Source organism: Erpetoichthys calabaricus, chromosome 5, assembly GCF_900747795.2.
Source record: "Erpetoichthys calabaricus chromosome 5, fErpCal1.3, whole genome shotgun sequence".
NCBI lineage: Eukaryota > Metazoa > Chordata > Cladistia > Polypteriformes > Polypteridae > Erpetoichthys > Erpetoichthys calabaricus.
Genome location: NC_041398.2, coordinates 194,031,237 through 194,052,484, shown reverse-complemented (window position 1 = coordinate 194,052,484; position 21,248 = coordinate 194,031,237). Strand labels below are relative to the sequence as shown.

The 21,248-nt window shown below is 41.7% G+C and overlaps 1 protein-coding gene across 2 annotated transcripts in view; it reads right to left on the bottom strand.

The window, feature by feature from the left end:
• Positions 1 to 21,248, bottom strand: part of mfsd3 (major facilitator superfamily domain containing 3) — a 126,376-nt gene that overhangs the window by 9,877 nt on the left and 95,251 nt on the right. The gene's annotated exons all lie outside the window — the stretch shown is intronic.

The following is a 21,248-nucleotide window of genomic DNA, read 5'->3' as shown; positions in this document are numbered from 1 at the left end:
TAAAACATAACACACTGCTCTCTCCTACATGAAAGTACCTAAGTTGCTTTTGTAAGTAAAATGTATTGGTATTGGAATCAGTATTAGTGATACTGTCCCTGTATTTATTTGGTATTGGATCAATACCAAATTTTGCAGTATTGAACACCACTATCTAGGACTTCCAGAGTTTGGGAACATTTCACTCTGAATGTATTTAAAAAAGGTTCTGAGTTGCAAAATATATAGGTCTCACCTTGTATGGCATGAGAGCAAAATGGAGATGCACAAACATTTGAACAGGAAGCTTACCGTTACAGGCTTTGTGGAATATGAAGACCATCATCCCAGTAAGTTGAAAGTTAACTTCAGCGTTATATCATACAGATATATGAACTCAATGTTTGCTAGGCTAGGCATAATGGCAAGACTTTCGGTTTGAAGTTCGGAATAATCTGAATCATAGTCCAGCCCTCTACAATGTGAATAAAACACTAGCATATGCAACAGAATTTCATGATTTTTCACAAAAAATATGTGTCATTAGCCACTAGCTAGCAAACCTTCAGATTTTTAATTTGCCACATGTTACACATGTAGCATTAGTGTGTATGTGTGTTTACAAAAAGCGGTTGCGAAGAAACATAAGTCCCTGTCCCAGCAGAAAACTTTTTTTTTTGTCTCGTTTGCAAAAGAACTCAAAAACTCAGCGAGAGTGCACTGGTGAATCCCATAGCACATCAACTGCAACTATAAGGTGTATTGCTCATTCCGAGTCAAAAGATAGGAGCAGGGTGGAAAAGCAAAAGTTTCAGACTAGTTGGCTACTGGACTTCAACTGGCTTATATACAGTCTTGAGGGAAAACATTGGTAATGTACCAATTTGCTGTAAGCCTGGTTACATAGCAAAGGAAGAAATGAGTTTCAGACAAATTAAATCACTCATATTGCTACAAAAGCAAATAGTACTGTATTGTCATTTTTCCGACATATAACAATGATGTTTTTTGTGCTGAACTAATTCCAAACATTACTGCAGACTTACAAAAAAAACAAAAAAAAAAAACAAGTCATGATTGTGTAACAGATTCTTCCTATGTGGAATATTGTGGTAGTCAGATACTTGCATGATGCTTTGCCAGTAAGCCATCTCTTTCACAGAAACTAAAAAAAAACTTGTAACTTTAATTACATGTGTTGAAGTGTTGATTTTATGTGATTCTGAATTCATAAGCCAAATTGCAAGTTTAGTTAATTTATTGAAAACTTGTATTTTTAAGGAAATCGTGTGTGCTCATTGCACAACCAGAGCCAGATGTGTTACAAAATGTTTTATTTCCACTTATTTTCAATATTTGTTCATAAATGTTGCATCAAAACCTATGCTTTATTTAAAATATCTACAAAGTTCATCTGTAAAAAAATACATTTCTCAAAATTTTATACCAACCTGCTTATTTGGTGAGAAGTTCAATTTTGTGCACTTTGCGTGTTCAATTTCAAATGAAATTATTTTTATAATCCAAGTAATCGATTAAGTGACAAAATAATCGTCAAATTATCAAAATAATTGTTACTTGCAGCCCTAAACACTTTACAATTAATTCTGAGACCGAAATATCTGACTGCCCTTCAATTTGATTTACAGTTGTAACAAAAAAAGATTTTTAAATATTGCTCCAGCAAACAGAAAGTATTGTTCTGTTCCAGATCCTGTTATGATTCACTCTTGAACCAGATTTTATAATTTATTACTGTTTATGCTAGAGCTATTAATCATCCAAAGCTACTTCCCTTTTACAGTAAATACAATGGATAATAACTATTATTTCTATTTTCCTTTTTTATTATAACAACTTTAAAACACCATTTCAAAGAGCTTTTTCAATGTCGGCAATGCACATTTAGCTACCTCAGGCAACAGGCAATTTCCCATGCAGTCTGCTCATTTGAGTCACACCACCTAAAACAATGAGGTGTAATGAAAAAATTGACATTGCATTTCATTTCTGTTGCAATGATAAATGGGAAAAAGAGAGACTCTAGTTTATGTAACTCCTTTTCCATCATTTTTACTCCACAGCACTCAACTGCCAGCCTGGGCTGCAAAGAATCAAGTGAGGGCAAGCACACCTGATCTATCATCTGCCCCCTGCATTTTTAATCAGTTAATGGAATAATTATAGCCTACACTTCTTGTGTTTTATTTTAAAATTTTGGTCTGAATTGTTATCATAATTTAGTAGTTTCTTTATAAATGCTCAAACTCATTTTACTGATTTTAAGTTACTTTATATAAAGCTGCTGAGTAAATATTGTGAGGGAATACTTAAAGAATATTGGAATATATTATTTAATACATTCAGATCTTTCATTTGTAAAAGATGTAATGCCTCACAGAAACACAGTTTATATATTTTAAAGGAGAGATTCCTAGCGACATCACATCATTTTACCTGTTGTTTTTGGACTTATTATGTGGATTATTGTTAGAAAGAGGCAGTGCAAAGTGTGGTTTATTCTTCTTTGTCTTTGATAACGTCTTCTTTTGTGTAGAAGAATCCTGTTTTAGTGTAGGGCTGTTTTCAGTTATCACATTTATTACAGCTACAGTCTTCACATGCATCTTTAAAGCAACAGTGCCAGAGTCATGTGCCCTTCATACTTAACAGATGTACTATAAGCAAAATTATAAATATGAATAAAAAAATAAATAAAAAAACACACACACAGTGGGGAAAAACATACATCCATCCATCCATCCATTTTCCAACCCGCTGAATCCGAACACAGGGTCACGGGGGTCTGCTGGAGCCAATCCCAGCCAACACAGGGCACAAGGCAGGAAACAATCCTGGGCAGGGTGCCAACCCACCGCAGGACACACACAAACACACCCACACACCAAGCACACACTAGGGCCAATTTAGAATCACCAATCCACCTAACCTGCATGTCTTTGGACTGTGGGAGGAAACCGGAGCGCCCGGAGGAAACCCACGCAGACACGGGGAGAACATGCAAACTCCACGCAGGGAGGACCCGGGAAGCGAACCCAGGTCCCCAGATCACCCAACTGCGAGGCAGCAGCGCTACCCACTGCGCCACCGTGCCGCCCAAAAACATACATATAGGCATAATTTTTACCCTATGCTGGGATATATTCAAATATATACTCATTTTAAATATGAATATTTCAGTCCTAAATTTTTGGTTAATTTGACAGCCCTACACTGAATGTCTACATAAAGAATAAAAGAATACAATTTACTCATTTCCCATTCACATTAACGCAATTCGAACAAACCTGTAAGGACTAAGGAAACAGGCTTCTCTAACTGAGAAGTGCATAGCTTATACTGTGATTTATGCATGCAGTGTCAAAATATATGATTATACTATAGTTCAGGTTCAAACACTCTATTGTCATATGTAACACAACAAAATTAATTTTATGACAGCCCCAAAGGTGCATTTAAAGAACAGAAGTAACAATTTAAAAACAGAATTCAAGTAAAAAAAGGAGAAAATAGAATAGTCATATAAAATATGTCAGATATTTTCAAATATGTTGTATTCAGTATTAAGTGATCAAATAACCAGAGCAAATTATTATTACCCAATGTACAGCAGCATAAATTGTTATTGCACCTATTAATGAACAGTATATTGCATATTATACTCTATATTATATTATATTAGTATATTGAACATGACCGATACAGCTTATTGCACATATTCAATTAAAGATTATCTCAGACTGAGGAAATTCGGAGTTGAGAAAGTTTATGACAGATGGGAAAAAGCAATTTTTTAGTCTGTTTGTGCATATGCGGATTGATCTAAAGCATCTAGAAGATGGGAGGAACTCAAATAAAGAATTTCCAGGATGAGTATTATTCTTGATAATATTTTGGCCCTTCTCACACAGCCAATATTATACAAGAGGTCGAGTGATGGCAGTTTAGTGCCGATGATAACCTCTGCTTTTTTAACGTCCCGCTACAGGGCTTCTTTAGCAGCGTTGATGCAGCCATTGTACCAGACTATGCAGTTAGTCAAGATGCTTTCTATAGTGTGAGACGATGCAAGTTGGCTCCACACTCCCAATCCTCTTGAATTCAACACCGTCATTAACATAACTAGGTGAGGCATCAGATGAGGACACATCATGGACACAGCAGGAAACAAGGGTATGTGCAAAAAGTGCTTTTATTTAAAACATATTAAAAATCAAAAAAAGTCCAAAACTGCAGTGCAGCCCAGGTGCACTCCTTAAAAATCCTTAAAAAATGATGTCTCCTAACCGATCCTTGCAGCCAAGGAGGAGTCTAATCTGCAGCTCAGCTACCCTTCCACATTGCTCCTTGGCTACGGCTTCTTGTAGTCCTCTCTGGCTCCACAGGGCACCACATCAAGTCTCCAACTCCCGCTGCTAGGCTACTGGCAGGATGCCTCGCCTCAGCAAGCCTCTCTAACCGAGCAGCTCGTCAGCCATCCTAGCTCCCTTATCACTCTGCTGGAGTGGCCATCAGCCCCCAAGCACCGTTCACATGCTCCCCTAGGGACTTTCCTCCTGGCTGCCTGCCTTCTGCGCCTCTTGTTCACTCACTTGCACTGGATCTCTCCACCTCCTACCTTCCTCTCCATTCTTTTCTTAACCTCCTTCTTGTTTTGTTCGTTCTTTCTTTTTCCTCCAATTCTCTCTTTCATGTGCCAGTTCTTTCTTATATGCCTCCGTGGCCACTGCAGGAAGCCGATGAAGCAAATGAGACAGACCACACCCTCACTTGCAGGTGTGTCTCACCCCAATTACTACACCAACCCCCTGCACATGCGTGAGCACACACACACCCATGTAGAACGAGCCAGCCAATTAATTGTTTATTAAAAACTTCCACGTTTTCTAAGCCACGGACCCACACACACACCCATGTAGAACGAGCCGGCCAATTAATTGTTTATTAAAAACTTCCACTTTTTCTAAGCCACGGACCCACTATACCACATAGTGCATCTATAGAAATTGACCAGCAGTTTCTGGGGGAAGTTAGCTCTCCTTCGCTTTCTCAGAAAACAGAAGTGTGGTTGTGTTTTGCCTATAACAACCAAGGTGTTGTCATCCCAGGATAGGTCCTCTGAGATGGTGACTCCTGGGAAACTGGGAATTGGACCGTGATTGGTCTTTTTAGTGATCGTAAAGTCCAGAAAAACTTATTTGGTCTTCTTAGTATTTAAGACCAGGTTGTTGATGTCACACCATGCTGTCGGGTTCTGAACCTCTTCCCTTGGTGAGAAAATCCAGTAATCAGTTGTATATGGAGAGAGCAAGTCCTACTGCATAGAATTTTTTGATCAGCTGGCAAGGTACGATGGTGTTAAATGCCAAGCTGTAGTTAACAAAGAGCATCCTAACATAGGTGTTGGGCTTTTCCTTGTGCGAGAGGGCAGTATGCAGAGCCACACAGATGAGGTCCTCAGTCGATCTGTTTGTCCGGTAGGCAAACTGGTGTTGGTCTAGATCAGCTGGGATGGAAGTTTTGATGTGGGTGATTACCAGTTGTTAAAAGCACTTTGCGATAACAGAGGTGAGAGCAATTGGTTGATAGTCATTAAAACAGGTTATTCTAGGTTTTTTAGAACAGGCACAATGGTCGTGGATTTTAGGCACGTGGGGACTACACATGAGGAGAGAGAGAGGGGTTGAATATGTGTGTAAATACCTCTGCTAGTTGGTCAGCGCAGACTTTTTGTAATCTGTGATTAACTGGATGCCTTGCCACATCTGCTGTGAGTCTGAGTTACTGTCAAAGTCCTCCTCAATCTGTTGTTAACATTACCATACTCTTGGATGCACAAAAGGCACAGGAAGGCCAGTAAGACCATTTCAAAGATACTGGGCCACTCAGACACTTCCTCCTGAGCACCATTAGCTGAAGTTTAAATTTATTCCCTTGTTATTGTCAAGATATCCTCTGTTGGATAGATTTCTCTTACAATCCTACAGTTTGATGTACTTGTAAACTGATATTTTCTGAATTACCTCTTTTGGAATTGCTGAAGTTCACAGATGCTTGACTTAGATACACAGTATGTACTTATATGTTCTCTATGCAAAAAATAAACAGCTCTGTACTTTTTTATATGTTTAAATCTTTGTATGTCCATCTTCAGATTCCATCCATCCATCCATTGTCTCCCGCTTATCCGAGGTCAGGTCGTGGGGCAGCAGCTTGAGCAGAGATGCCCAGACTTCCCTCTCCCCGGCCACTTCTTCTAGCTCTTCCGGGAGAATCCCAAGGCGTTCCCAGGCCAGTTGAGAGACATAGTCCCTCCAGCGTGTCCTGGGTCTTCCCCGGGGCCTCCTCCCAGTTAGACGTGCCCGGAACACTTCACCAGGGAGGCGTCCAGGAGGCATCCTGATCAGATGCCCGAGCCACCTCATCTGACTCCTCTCTATGCGGAGGAGCAGCGGCTCTACTCTGAGCCCCTCCCGGATGACTGAGCTTCTCACCCTATCTTTAAGGGAAAGCCCAGACACCCTGCGGAGGAAACTCATTTCAGCCGCTTGTATTCGCGATCTCGTTCTTTCGGTCACTACCCATAGTTCATGACCATAGGTGAGGGTAGGAATATAGATCGACTGGTAAATTGAGAGCTTCGCCCTGCGGCTCAGCTCCTTTTTCACCACGACAGACCGATGCAGTGCCCATCTTGAGATTAGACTGTTTTATATAAAAAAAAAATGAATTGATTTGAATTGATTGATTGCCCTTGATTTAAAGTTGTAGGTGCTGTGAAATTTGCTTCTATGAAGTACTTTTTGAAGAGCTACTGTAAATGTACAAGTAAATAAATATAGTTAATGCTCTTTAACTTTTTGAACTCAGTAAAAAATATTTGTCTTGCTTAGGTTGTGTTAATCAAGTAAAAAAAATAAATTTAATAATAACAAAACTTAACAAAATGTAACGGTTTACAGTAAAAATACAAATTATTACTTTCTGCATACAGTTTTCACATACTGCATATTTCTACAGTAATAGGTCCTGAGTGATGTGTGTATGAGTGTGTTTGTGTGATATGGAATGAGAGAGCTTTTTGGTGCTCAGCAGTGCTCCTTTGCACAGTTCTGTGTCTGTAAAGTGCCTTGGTATAGCGATCACTGTGGATATTTTTTTGTACAGGGGGTAAATACGTTCTTAAGTTATTTTATATCTACTAATATTTGAAATATATTTTAAAACCGCTATCTAATTTATCTGCTGTATTTGCAATACACTTCCTATAACATTTGTAATCAAACAAAGGTTATATTTTAAATCTGTAATGCGCTAGATTAAAAAAAAAAATCTTTAACTTAATTTCATGGAACAGAGATGTATAAACAAGGTAGAAATAAACATAGAGGGTAAAAACGTAGGAAATTGAAAAACATGCAAATAGTGAAAAATAAACATAATTAACCGGCATTCACACCATGAAATGTGAACTAGAATGCAAAGTTTCACAAAATAATTGAACATAAAACCTGGTGTATGGTAAGAAACATATTTTGCAATTTTATCATGCGTGACTAACAGCTTGTGCAGCACCATCTACAACTGATGAACATATAAGTTGTAATTAAACATGATGCTCAGTTTCTCTGTCAAATATCAATGTGGGGCCCTAAATGCCTTTAGAAGTTAGTACTATTCTTACATGGTAGTACCCTAATGCTTGCAATGTGTTTTCTCTTTACGGTTGGCATAAATAACAAAAACACAGCTCCAGGCCTGCGGATTTGTCATCATATACAACAAGCACTCTCAAGGAGCTGAGAATGGACACACAAAACACTAAAATTCAGTTTTCTATATAAAGGGCAATTTAAATGTAACATTAAAAAAATAGACGTCTTGACAAGATAAATGTCATACATAATGAATTCCTGCTCACTTGCACAAACATTCTGTTTAATTTTTCTGACTGTGCTTTTAGGTTATTTCATTAGATATGCAATTTTCCTTCTTTAGATATAGAAAATGAAAAAATGATCAACAAACAAATCAACATCCCTTTCTAGTGAGACATCTAAACTTAACATTGAGGCTCCTAATTTTAAATATTAATTACAAATTATTATTTTTGGAGTATTTAGTGAGGAAAAGTGGATACAGAATTTCATGTTAAAACATAAAGCTTTTCACTTCTAGATACAAATGTTTACAGGATAAAATTAAGAAACAGCACTACGCCACTTCAGTTTTAAATTAGTCTGTATTCAGCTCTTGCAAGTCAAATGTTTTGTCTATTAATATTCTACTCTGTTAAAAGTCATAATGGGCAAGATGATGGGGAGAATTTCATCATTTTTCAATTTAGCATGCATCTAACCCTTAAAATTACCCTCTGGCTACTCTGCTATTTTATGCGCTATATTTCCAAAAAGCTTTTATCTTTTTTATTATTTAAAAAGCTTGCATCTGCCTGTTACCTGTCGGCATTTACCAAGAAAGGCAGACCTTTTTGGGCATTAAATTCATAAAAGCCATTACTGACTTTTACGACTGACCAAAGCATTCTCTGTTGATTTAAAATATGTGATTTAGCAAGGCAATGCAACAATTGAAGCAACTACTGGGAAGAAAAGAGTGATACTAACATTCCTATCAATAAACAAAGTCTCAGAATACATTTTCTAAACAAATATGGCATCTTCTCACTTAGTAACCTTTCATTGAGTAATAAAATACACATCTTTACCAATAAAAACAAAAAGAAATGAAACCCTCAATAAACAAACTCCCACAGCAGGGAAGTAAATTATACTTAGCAAGAATGCTGGAAATAGTAATATTTAACACAGAAAACAGTATACAGATTCAGAGCAAGCAACATGGATATATACATTATACCGAATGGGTTCATACCTATAGATGTATGAATGTGTTTCCATAAGGCAGTAGTTTTACAGATTGTACAAAACAAAACAAAGCAAAACACAGCACTTGAATAGAATAATATTAACAGGAATAATTATAATAAATGATCCAAAAATGAATGAAAAATACAAAAACTAAAACATAACAATAACAACAGACAGCATCAATAACTGAGCACTCAGAACAATTCTTCTGATCCAAAACGATTGTCTTCACCAATTTCAATTTTTTGTGTACCACTCTCTTTCCTGATGCTCACAACAAACCCTTTAACTGGTTACATTAGGCGCAATCAGTGAAATTTAGTGAAGTGACTGTAGTGTAGAAACCATTCCCAGTCAAAACAGATGACATGGAAGATCACTTTCTCAATAATCATAAGCAAGTGATTCATGGACACTACCTCTCAGAATGTACATACAGTGCATTTTAAACATCAAAACTTGACATATCAAGCAAAGAAAAACAATCAACACTGAGAGTGTATGGCTACCATTGATAAAGTTATCTGAGGGAGGCAGACCAAGAGCAATACAAAATTTGATCTTCATGATGTTTCCCAGTAAATTTAACCTAAGCTTGGTCCAGAATCTGAATTTCAGGTTAATTCCTGAAGCCATGCCAGAAGGTGGTGTTCCCTATTATGTTCCTGGTGGAAGAATGACACATGGATTCTGACTAACCTTAGCCTAAAGAAATTAACTTTGCATCTACAAGGCAAAGGAAAATGAAAATTGACTCCTTTGCCATCAAGTCAAGTCAAGTTAGGGAGCATGCACTGGTATAGTGCGTTGCCACACCCACCACATGACAAAACAGCTTGGGATCCTGGTTAGCAACCCCCCAGGCAGGCACGCAGTCCAGTCCCACCCTCTGGAAATGACCCTCTATCTGACGCAGCCAGGTGTTACGTGGGCAACCCCTAGGCCTGGTCCAGCCACTCGGGTTCCCAACAATGAGGATCCTATGAGCTGGATCACCTTCAGGGAAATGCGCCACATGGCTGTAGTGCTATAACTGACGCTCCCTCATAATGCAGGGAATGTGCCTCATTCGGGACTCCATGAGCAACTGCTCATTCGACACAAAGTCAAACCAACGGTACCCAAGGATTTTCTGGAGAGATACAGTACCAAAGGAGTCCAGTCTTTGTCTCCGGTCACTGGATACTGTCCATGTCTCGCAACCATATAGCAAGACAGGAAGCACCAGGACTCTAAAGACGTGGACCTTTGTCCTTTTGCTGAGATATTGGGAGTGCCACACACCCCTTTCCAGCGACCTCATGACCCCCCATGCTCTCCCAATCTGTCTACTGACTTCATAGGAAGAGTCACAAGGGACATGAATGTCACTGCAAAGGTAAGTAAACCTTTCGACAAGATCGACACTCTCTCCGCAAACAGATACATTGCAGATGGCTGTGCCCAAGAGGTCATTACTGTAAAGGCCTGGATCTTGGTTTTTATCCAGGATACTCGCAAGCCCAGACACTCAGACTCCTCGATCAGTCTCTTGAGTGCCCCGATCAGAGCCTCCATCGACTCTGCGAAGATCACAGCATCATCAGCAAAGACAAGATCCGTGAATCTTTCTTCACCAACAGATGCCCCACAGCCACTGGACCCCACGACCTTGCCCAACACCCAGTCCATACAAGCATTGAACTGAATAGGAGCAAGAACACACCCCTGACGAACCCCAGAATCAACTGGGAAAAACACATAAAGGTTCTGCCTCCACTCTCCACAGCACTTACAGTACCAGTGTACAGGCCGCTCATGATATCCAGCAACCTTGAGGGGATGCTGCAAACCCTCAGGATGTTCCACAGGGCAGCTTGATCAACTGAGTCAAACGCTTTACAAAAATCGACAAAGGCTGCAAAGAAACTCTGCTGATATTTGCGTTTGCCCTCCATGAGAACCCTCAAGTGTCAGGATGTGGTCGATGGTAGACTTCTTAGGCGTAAAACCAGACTGTTCCAGTTGCTGGTAGGTGAGCAAGTGATCACGGATCCTATTGAGGACGACCCTAGCAAGGACTTTACCCGGCACCGAGAGCAAAGTTATCCCCCTGTAGTTGCTGCAATCCAGGCGATCACCCTTCCATTTCCAGATAGAGACGACAAGTCCCGTTTTCCAGTTAGTTGGGATGATGCCAATCTCCCAAATAGAAGCAAAGATTGCTTGCAATGCCAGGAGGACAGCCTTACTACCAGCCTGGAGAAGTTCACCCCAGATACCACAGATCCCTGCAGCCTTGCCTCCCCTCAGCTGGTTCACCATCTGTGCAATCTCAGTGAGACTGGGTCGTTCACAGCTAATTGGAGGATCACCCTCAAGAATCATGGACCAGAGATATCCAACATCCTAGCCGGAGGATCAGCTTTGAAGAACGGCTCAAAGTAGTCAGCCAGCGGGTCAAAACTGCAGTGTCATCCATGAGGACCATTCCATCAGTTGCACTGACTGCAGCTCTCCAAGGAACTGATTCAGATGTGTGTAATGCTTCGATTCCTCTGTAAGCAGGATGTGGGTCGCTAGACCACAGATGGTGTGTCACTTGCTCACAGATTCATCTAACAAATGCCTCTTTATCTGCCCTCAGAGCCCTCGCAGCCGTCCTTCTCAGTTCCCGGTAAAGACCAGAGTTGCCATTGAGCCGTGTGCTGCGACTCCTCTCAATGATATCCAGGAAGCCCTGCGAGATGAAGCACCTCCTTCTGGTAACACCAGTAACACCAACACAACCCTCAGCAAGACAAGGGTCTTGTCATGGAAGGTCTCCCACATCACATTAGGATCGGCAGTCACACCCAAATCCAAAAGTACCTCACACTAACTGCATGCAAATTCATTAGAAACAGCCTAATCTTGGAGTCTGGCCAAGTCCAGGCTCATTTTCCTAGTAGGTGGTAACCTACTGAACCTAATCTGGATCCTAAGAGTAGCAACAACAAGTCTGTGGTCAGAATTCACAAACTGGGCACTTCTGTAGACCCTGCAGTTTTGCAAGAGCCACCAGCATCTGCCCACGAGGATGTGATCGATCTCCTTCACTGGACCACCAGTATTGGAGTACTAAGTCCAACAACGCAGCTCAGGGCACTGTAACCAGGATCAAGTGATTCACAGCCCCTGACCTTTTGCAAAGTCAAGGAACATGGAGCCACTTTCACCACACTCATGGGGACCGAGACAATCCTCATAGCCAGCCCTGTCAGTGCCAGTGGCTGCATTGAAGTCACCCATGACCAGAGGAGTGTCACCTTGTGGGCTCCCATCAACCACCAAGTGAAGTTGTAAAGAAAATGTCTCCTTCTCCGAGACATCACTCACCGCGGTCGTAGCATACACTGAGACAACAGACAAGGCACCCAGGGAGTGCCGTAATCTGAGCCTCATAATACACTTGTTGAAAGGAGTGACATCGGCCACCATCGGAAGAAGCCAATCCAATACAGCAACAGCTACTCCCCAAGTATGACAGCCATCAGAGTGACCAGACCAATAAAAGGTGTATCCACCTACAGAGATCTGGCCAGTCCACGGTCTGTGCACCTCAGAGAGTGCTGCCATTGAAATGCGGAGTTTACGCAGCTCCTCCGAAAGCAGAGGAAGATGGTCATCTTGCTGGAGAGACAAGATGTTCCATGCACCTACCCAGATGGGCCGCCTCAAATTGGGTCCCAAGTGCTGCGTGCAGCAGGCGACGTCTCAGCACCACACCAATTCCAATCCCCAACAGTCCCGACCCCATTCGCTCTCCCGAGGGCTTTCCCCCATTCCCTTCATGATGTGAGCAGCCTTCCTATTTGTGGCTGCAGCAAAGCTACTCCCGCGGAGAGCAAAAAGGAGTTCTTTCTGTCGTCTTTCTGTTTTTTTTACGGTGGCTGGAGTGCCAATCCTGCCACCCAGTTCCATGATATCCCTGCAAGTTGGAGGACCGCTTGCAGGGCCGGATACAGTTTAACGTCATATCCAGGATCCTCCTTTGCTATGTGAATAATAAATGCGTCAACAGGGAAAGGACTACAGCTCTGTGGCTAAACAACTATGCTGGTGTTTGAAAGGCTGCTAATTCAAATCCTATTACTACCAGAAGGGATCCTACTCCACTGGGCCCTTGAGAAAGGGACTTAATCGGAAAACTGCTCCTGGGGCACTGTACAATTGATGACCCTGTGCTCTGACCTCCAAAAGGCAATGTAAAATGAAAATGTCCCCTCAGTGATTAATACAGTGTACCAAATAGCAAAAAAAAATACAGGTAAAATTCCGTTACAACGAACTGCCAGGGACCTAAAAAATAATTCATTGTAATGAAAATTTCGTTGTAATGAGATTCTGTATTTGTTGCTATAGTGCTTTCTTTAATTTGCGTCCAGGCATCTGCAATCATTTCAATAGCTTATTTCGCGTTAATTTTAATCTTCTCCTGTCTACAAGTTATGCTAACGAGAATTTTTCTCAGCATTTCCTTGATATAATACACTTTCAGTGTGTGAATGATGCCCAAACCCAATGGCTGAAGCACTGCAGTGCAACTGGGTGGGAGGAATTCAACATGAACATTATCTAAATGCGGAAGCATGTTGTGGGCAGCACAGTTATCAATCAGAAGCCGAATCATCCTTTTCTTCTTCTTCATATTGTGAGGTTTCTGAACTCTTTTGGGATCCCCCCACCCAACGGGAACGCGTCTGTGGAAGATTGTTTGTCTGTTGGCAGGGCAGGGCAACAGCAGACACACAGAGCTTCAGTGAAGCACCACAGAAGCGAATCCTAAAAGATCGTGGGTGCGCTAGTCCCTGTCTTACATCCCAAAACGCGAGGCTGAGTCTCAGTACTTTAGCAAAACCAGCTTTATTCAGCTTGAAACAGGAACAGCATGGTTATTTATTGTAGTAGGATCTGCCACTCTCCTATACACAGACACAGCAGTCAGACAGGGTTGTGACCAGGTTAGTGGCCAAGTAATCCTGTGCCCTGCATTTACAGTGTTCCTTGCATCACCCATCGAGATCTTTTCTGTTTGCTTCAGTGCTGAGCCGCATCAAAGCTGTGAGCCTGCTGTTGCCCCGGCAACAGATAAACAGTCTTCCACAGATGCGGTGATCGCACTTTGGGACGCTCTTCGGCGTGTTGTCCAGTTAGGGGAGGTCCCAAGAGAGTTTAGAAACCTCACATTTTTTTGAATGAGTGCCGCATTAACAGCAATGTTTCTTGAATGAGCATCATTGAACCACATCAAAACTGCTTTTTCAGCGTCTTCAAATGCAACAGTTCGCATATGTTTGTAACACGAGATTTTTCTTCTTTTTTTGCTCTGTCTTTCAAGAAACAGTGTCAATGGTGAAATTCCAAATTCACTGGCAATGTCTTTTTTCTTTTTGCTGCAATAATTTACATTTTTTTTCCTAATATGAACTGTTATCGTTTTTTCGTGTCTGCCGTTTCTATAGGAGGGTGACAATGAGTTAAATTCCAATGGATGTTTTTCAAATGTTGACGAGCAATAAGCAAAAAGGTATCACTGAAAACCACTGAAAACAAAAACAGCAAAAAAACAGTATGAGCAAAGTTCGAAAAAAGAAAAAAAAATGTGAATGTTTCTGTTTGGGGATCGTTGTGCAAAACTGAGCTGCGACCACAGAACTAACTGCTCTGTGGATGATTTATTCAGGCATTTCAAGGTCTTTTGGGCATTTCGTTGTAATGAAAGTATCTGCTAAATGCACTACGTAGTAACAAGATTTCTATAGACACATATGGGGAAACTGTATAAATAAAAATACTTCATTGTAATGATAATTTCGTTGTAAAGATATTCGTTATAACGGAATTTTACCTGTAAATAAAAAAAATACAGGCCAGGTTTAGGCAGACTTGACTCTATATATCCCAACTACAAATAGACTCACTTTGCACATACAGTATCTTTCTCTACTTAAGACTGTCAAAAATGCATTTTTGCAAAACTGGAATTGAAACAAGGCTTTTGAGAGATAGGCACTTAGAGTATTCCACCAGATCACATATTGTGAGAACACTGTCTATGTAAAATATTCTGGAATAAATTCTTTGCCTATTTATCAGTGAGTCCAGAAACCACAATAATCGTTACTGCTTTAATTATGTTTAAAATAATTACTTGGTATAATGTTACTTCTTAATGAATATTCTATTATGATAACTAATACTCCACTGTTAGTATACTGTCTCATCTGGATCAATTGGAAGAATTCTAACCAGCCTACCATAGTTCAATAGGAAAATAATCGTGTTTTATGTAAAATTAAAATTCTCAGAAATTGGAAGAATATTCTTAATTTTATAATGTACTTTACTAACTTAACCTTAATCTTCTCAACCATTGTTAATCTTCAATAATGAATTCATATTCTAATTCTGGTCTTTATGGACAGAAAAAGAGATATTTTAATGTAGCTATTAATAGTGTCTTATTAATTGGAACATTGCTTTACTTTACTTATTTATAATATGGGCAATTAGTTTAAATTTTCAAAGTAATGTAATAAAAACAAAATAAAATAGGAAGTTGTCTCTTATTCTACACAGAAGTGGTCCCGGGTGGGGAAACTCACAGGACTCTTTGCATGGTTTGTTGTGTTTTTCAAATTAGAGAGTAAAACTTTGGATTGTTATTTGCACACATGTACCTAACAATTATTCAGAGTGTCCCGTCTTTAGAGACAGTTTTAGTTGTGAAACTGTACATTTTTGACTGTTGTTCTACTACTGTTGAAGACTTTAGCTCTCAAGCAGAGAATAAAAGATTTACCTGAAAAGGAGTAACTGGTGTCAGAGCATTATAAGACAAACTTAAATAATCAAGTGTCTAATCATGTTATATGATTTAAAGCCATACGTTTTGGGCATTCAATTAAAAACAAGGCATTGGATGACAAAGACAGTGTCAGACGGATGGGTGTTAAGCTGCCTCTAACAGTAACCTGGGAACAGCCTTCAACTGTGCTATTCACATTCTCACTGGATGCTGTACTAGTACACAGCACCAAAAAACAGTGTGTTGTAGATTTAAAACAATGACTAAGATATTTTTCCAATGGAAAAAAACAGATCAAAACAAGAACTTTCTTTTAAGACTCCAATATTTTCATTTCATGTCTTATTCCTGAAGTATCTGTCTGCTCTCTTCTGCAGCACAAAAATTACATTAGTTTCTATGAGAATACACAACTGGCTGATAGAACTGCTGGTAAATTTAGCACTGTGCAAACCTTGTTAAAACCACTTCACAGTGAGTTAAGTTAAGAGCTAATATGGTATGCATGCTATTCTTAACTACGATAATTTAAGTGAAGGTTAAGTGCTATAGTGTACTGGCTAATTAGCAGGCAAGCTAATTAACATTCTGGCTTGATAAGCTAGCCAGGGCATATGAAAGGTGAAAAAGTAACACAAAATGAAGAAACTGTATTATAAATATAGCTTTTACTATTGCTGCTTTATAGGTAAATTTCACCGTGTCACACATATGCGCATGGGATAAACTTCTGTATGGACATTGTAGTTCCAGTAAGAACTGTACGCTGCTATGCTAACAACAAGCCATGGATTACATGTGACATCAAGGGCCTTTTGAACCAGAAGAAAAGGGCTTTTAAAGGCGGTGATCAGCATGAGCTCAAGCGCGTGCAGAAGGAACTTAAGAGTCCAGCTCAGGGCGGCGAAGGAGCAGTACAGGAGAAAGCTGGAGCAGAAGTTGCAGAATAACAGCATGAAGGAAGTGTGGGATGGGATGAAGATCATCACTGGCTGCAGCTCGAAGCGGGGTGCCACCATCGAGAGAGACGTGAAGACAGCAAACCAAATGAACAACTTCTTTAACAGGTTTGACCACCCTAACCCACTCTCACTCCCACCTCGGAGTACTGCACCCTCCACCCATCCTTCTGCTGATACCAGCATAGGAGAGACATCCCCACCCACAATTACAACAGCGCAGGTGAGCAGAGAGCTGAGGAGACTTCGTGCCAGCAAAGCAGCGGGTCCAAATGGAGTATTGCCACAACTGCTGAAGGTCTGTACATCGGAGCTGGGGGGTCCTCTACAGTGCATCTTCAACCTGAGCCTGGAACAGGGGAGAGTCCCGAGGCTTTGGAAAACATCTTGCAGTCCCAAAGGTATCACGTCCTAGTGAGCTGAATGACTTCCGGCTCTGACATCACATGTGACGAAGACCATGGAGAGGCTGCTGCTTCACCACCTGAGGCCACAGGTTCAGCACGCCCTCGACCCTCTACAGTTCGCATATCAGGAGAAGGTGGGAGCGGAGGATGCCATCATCTATATGCTACACCGATCCCTCTCTCACTTGGACAGAGGCAGTGGTGCTGTAAGAATTATGTTTCTAGACTTCTCTAGCGCCTTCAACACAATCCAACCTCTGCTCCTTAGGGACAAACTGACAGAGACGGGAGTAGATTCATACCTGGTGGCATGGATCGTGGACTATCTTAAAGATAGACCTCAGTATGTGCGTCTCGGGAACTGCACGTCTGACATTATGGTCAGCAACACAGGAGCGCCACAGGGGAGTGAACTTTCTCCGGTCCTGTTCAGCTTATATACATCAGACTTCCAATACAACTCGGAGTCCTGCCACGTGCAAAAGTTCGCTGACAACACTGCTATCGTGGGCTGCATCAGGAATGGGCAGGAGGAGTACAGTGCATCCAGAAAGTATTCACAGCACATCACTTTTTCCACCTTTTGTTATGTTACAGCTTTATTCCAAAATGGATTAAATTCATTTTTTTTCTCAGAATTCTGCACACAACACCCCATAATGACAATGTGAAAAAAGTTTACTTGAGGTTTTTGCAAATTTATTAAAAATAAAAAAACTGAGAAATCACATGTACATAAGTATTCACAGCCTTTGCTCAATACTTTGTCGATGCACCTTTGGCAGCAATTACAGCCTCAAGTCTTGTTGAATATGATGCCACAAGCTTGGCACACCTATCCTTGGCCAGTTTCGCCCATTCCTTTTTGCAGCACCTCTCAAGCTCCATCAGGTTGGATGGGAAGCGTCAGTGCACGGCCATTTTAAGATCTCTCCAGAGATGTTCAATCGGATTTAAGTCTGGGCTCTGGCTGGGCCACTCAAGGACATTCACAGAGTTGTCCTGAAGTCACTCCTTTGATATCCTGGCTGTGTGCTTAGGGTCGTTGTCCTGCTGAAAGATGAACCGCCGTCCCAGTCTGAGGTCAAGAGCGTTCTGGAGCAGATTTTCATCCAGGATGTCTCTGTACATTGCTGCAGTAATATTTCCCTTTATCCTGACTAGTCTCCCAGTTCCTGCTGCTGAAAAACATCTCCATAGCATGATGCTGCCACCACCATGCTTCACTGTAGGGATGGTGCCAGGTTTCCTCCAAACGTGACGCCTGGCATTCACACCAAAGAGTTCAATTTTTGTCTCATCATTTCATGGTCTGAGAGTCCTTCAGGTGCCTTTTGGCAAACTCCAGGTGGGCTGCCATGTGCCTTTTACTAAGGAGTGGCTTCCGTCTGGCCACTCTACCATACAGGCCTGATTGGTGGATTGCTGCAGAGATGGTTGTCCTTCTGGAAGGTTCTCCTCTCTCCATAGAGGACCTCTGCAGCTCAAACAGAGTGACCATCGGGTTCTTGGTCACCTCCCTGACTAAGGCCCTTCTCCCCCGATCGCTTAGTTTAGATGGCCGGCCAGCTCTAGGAAGAGTCCTGGTGGTTTCGAACTTCTTCCACTTACGGATGATGGAGGCCACTGTGCTCATTGGGACCTTCAAAGCAGCAGAAATTTTTCTGTAACCTTCCCCAGATATGTGCCTCGAGACAATCCTGTCTCGGAGGTCTACAGACAATTCCTTTGACTTCATGCTTGGTTTGTGCTCTAACATGAACTGTCAACTGTGGGACCTTATATAGACAGGTGTGTGCCTTTCCAAATCATGTCCAGTCAACTGAATTTACCACAGGTGGACTCCAATTGAGCTGCAGAAACATCTCAAGGATGATCAGGGGAAACAGGATGCACCTGAGCTCAATTTCGAGCTTCATGGCAAAGGCCGTGAATACGTATGTACATGTGCTTTCTCAATTTTTTATTTTTAATAAATTTGCAAAAACCTCAAGTAAACTTTTTTCACGTTGTCATTATGGGGTGTTGTGTGTAGAATTCTGAGGAAAAAAATGAATTTAATCCATTTTGGAATAAGGCTGTAACATAACAAAATGTGGAAAAAGTGATGCACTGTGAAAACTTTCCGGATGCACTGTATAGGGACCTAATCAAGGACGTTGTTAAATGGTGCGACTCAAACCACCTACACCTGAACACCAGCAAAACCAAGGAGCTAGTGGTGGATTTTAGGAGGCCCAGACCCCTCATGGACCCCGCGATCATAAGAGGTGACTGTGTGCAGAGGGTGCAGACCTATAAATACCTGGGAGTGCAGCTGGATGATAAATTAGATTGGACTGCCAATACTGACGCTCTGTGTAAGAAAGGACAGTGCCAGTTATACTTCCTTAGAAGACTGGCGTCCTTCAACATCTGCAATAAGATGCTGCAGATGTTCTATCAGACGGTTGTGGTGAGCGCCCTCTTCTATGTAGTGGTGTGCTGGGGAGGCAGCATTAAGAAGAAGGATGCTTCACACCTGGACAAACTGGTGAGGAAGGCAGGCTCTATTGTTGGTATGGAGCTGGACAGCTTGACATCTGTGGCAGAGCGATGGGCGCTCAGCAGGCTCCTATCAATTATGGAGAATCCACTGCATCCACAAAACAGTGTCATCTCCAGACAGAAGAGCAGCTTTAGCGACAGACTGCTGTCACTGTCCTGCTCCACTGACAGACTGAGAAGATCGTTCCTCCCCCAAACTATGCGACTCTTTAATTCCACCCAGGGGGGTAAACATTAACATTATTCAAAGTTATTGTCTATTTTTACCTGCATTTTTATTACTCTTTAACTTAATATTTTTTTTTTGTATCAGTATGCTGCTGCTGGAGTATGTGAATTTCCCCTTGGGATTAATAAAGTATCTATCTATCTATCTATCTATCTATGGGAGACAGCTAAAGGGATCAAAAGGAGGTAATTCCCAGTTAGACCAATAATCCTCTCTCTTATCTCCCCATAGACCAAATGCAGGAAAATTCACCTGGTTCCTATGACTTCACTTCCAATTCTGCCCCAGAAGATGTCCCTTCCAGTTCCTGCTGATTGACATTATTTCTTCCCTCCGACTTTAAAACCACCTTGCCTGTACTATTGTTTCAGTTCTGTATTGGACTCTTGTCTGTAAAGACTATTTCCCCAACTTTTGCATATGCAGCCAACTTCCAAGTATATGGGAGGCTGCCCCAAACCTTTATTGTTGTGTCAAGGCTTGTTTATTCACCATAACTGGAGTAGTCGGCAGGATGGTGGACTCCCTGAGAAACCCGGAGTAGGACCTAGAAGATGCCTTGACACACCACCCCAAACAACTTCAAACCTTACAGGACCAGGTGGGAGACTCCTGCACCTGAGTAGCCGGGTATGGGTTGTCCATGGGGGATCGTGGGAATCCGACACCAGCTCTGGTAGCCCAGCATAATATTGGGTCAGCAGGAGTGGGCAGCGGAGGCCAACAGAATAGGGCCAAACTCGGAGGGGAACATGCATGAGGCTTATTATGACGTTCCCAGGGAAGGTGGCCGTCCACCTAAAACCAAAGGTGGGGGTGCCCTGGGCCAGCAAAATCTTGAATTGGGGTTTTAATCCCGGGCAACCAACCTCCCCCCAGGCCTTCTGTCTGTGGGGCAAGATCAGGTGCTGGCTACGGCCAGAAGTCAACAACACCTGATAAATAGTTGAGCAGGTTGCCTGCTTTCTTTTATTAAATGTCCTCCCCAATCTGCCCCAGCCAGCCTGAGGACAATCCTTTAGGAATATGAAAGGTCATCGAGGGTCTGTGAGTGGTTTTGAACACAGGAAGAACAGAAGAGCCTCTGTGTGAAACCCGACATGTGGGCATCCCTAACCCTGAGCCTCACTGTCTCTGCCTGGAGTAGGTGCCAAGGAATCCCAATGTGCCACAACAACGTTTGCCCAATGACAAGGGAGGGTGTGGGGAGGCCCAGAGAGGGAGATGCTGCGCTCTGAGTAATCCCGTCAGTTCCTCACACTAGGGTGGTAATCATTAATGGATATAAGGTCTTAGCCCTTATTGATTCCAGCAGCAACATTTTCATTGTCGCTTACCACTTAGTATTACCACGACAGTAGTTAAAAATCAAGACAAGTCTGACCT